The sequence below is a fragment of the Fukomys damarensis genome, unplaced genomic scaffold (genome assembly GCF_012274545.1).
Source record: "Fukomys damarensis isolate Sample0158 unplaced genomic scaffold, DMR_v1.0_HiC HiC_scaffold_19, whole genome shotgun sequence".
NCBI classification, from domain to species: Eukaryota; Metazoa; Chordata; class Mammalia; order Rodentia; family Bathyergidae; genus Fukomys; species Fukomys damarensis.
In genome coordinates, this window is record NW_022900931.1 from 66,231,343 (window position 1) to 66,232,321 (window position 979).

General features: G+C 71.5%; 1 long non-coding RNA gene across 1 annotated transcript in view; it reads right to left on the bottom strand.

Moving 5' to 3' along the window:
- Positions 1–935, bottom strand: part of LOC109117828 — a 10,172-nt gene extending 9,237 nt beyond the window's left edge. Inside the window, exon 1 of the long non-coding RNA XR_004518041.1 lies at positions 741–935. This is a non-coding gene — a long non-coding RNA (uncharacterized LOC109117828). The remainder of the gene's footprint in view (positions 1–740) is intronic.
- Between the last annotated feature and the right edge of the window lie 44 nt (positions 936–979).

Here is a 979-nt window from a genome sequence, read left to right on the forward strand (position 1 = left end):
GCCGGGCCGGGGGGGGGGGGGGGGGGGGGGAGGGGGCGGCGGGGCTCGGAGGGGTCAAGGGTGAGCCGTGCGAGCCCGAGGGGCCCGGGGAGGAGGGGAGGTTGTCTGGGCTGCCAGACAGGCCCGGGTCAGCGCCGGGGGCAGGGGATGTCTGGCTGGGGAGAGGCCCAGCAGCCAGGCTCCCTTGGGGACTCGGGATTCCAGGCCCCAGCCCCCTCCTCTCAGATCCCGGAGTCCACCACCCAGTCCCTTCCCGGATTCTAGCGTCCGCCGTCTCCCCAGGACCCGGCGTCGGGGGCCCGTAGCCTCCTCTTCACCTGTACCTAGGGGTCCACACTGCAGCCCCACCCCACCCCCAAGTCGCGCGAGCTCAGAACCTGGTCCCGCTCTCCCAGATCGTGGACCCCAGCGCCCTCTTCCTGTGGCACCCAGGAGCCAGGGGTCCCCTTGCATCTTTGCACCTCGCCGCCCAAACGAGGGGGGGGGGCTCCTTCCCGGGAACCCTGGAGTCCCCGCCTCCCCTCTAGCCCCAGCTGGAGTCCAGCCCTCCGGGGGCTAAGGGGGCGGGGCCAGCTGGTTGCTATGGTGCCAGACTGTTTGGGTCTGCTCTCTGACCCTTGGGGGCTCCCTAGGGTCCGCTAGGAGGGGGATGGGGACCCAGACCTGGGGGAAGTCCATCCACTACCCCTTCCCCAAAGCCGGCCTGGACCGGGGGTTCCGCCCACGCCTTGTCCAGTGACCTTGAACGAGTCCAGACCCGTCTCTCTCCGGGCCTCAGTTTCCCCTAGGGGAAACCGCCCCGGGGTCCGTGGGGGAGAGGGATGCTCGGTCCCCGGAATCTTCAAGATTCTCGCCTCCCCGCTCCGCTTCCCCTCCCCCGGCCCCAGGCAGCCCCGGGGCATGCTGGGAACCCGGGCCCGGGCTCCGGGCCAGGTTGGGGGGGCTCCTCCCTTCCCCTTCCTCCCCACCTTGGCCTGAC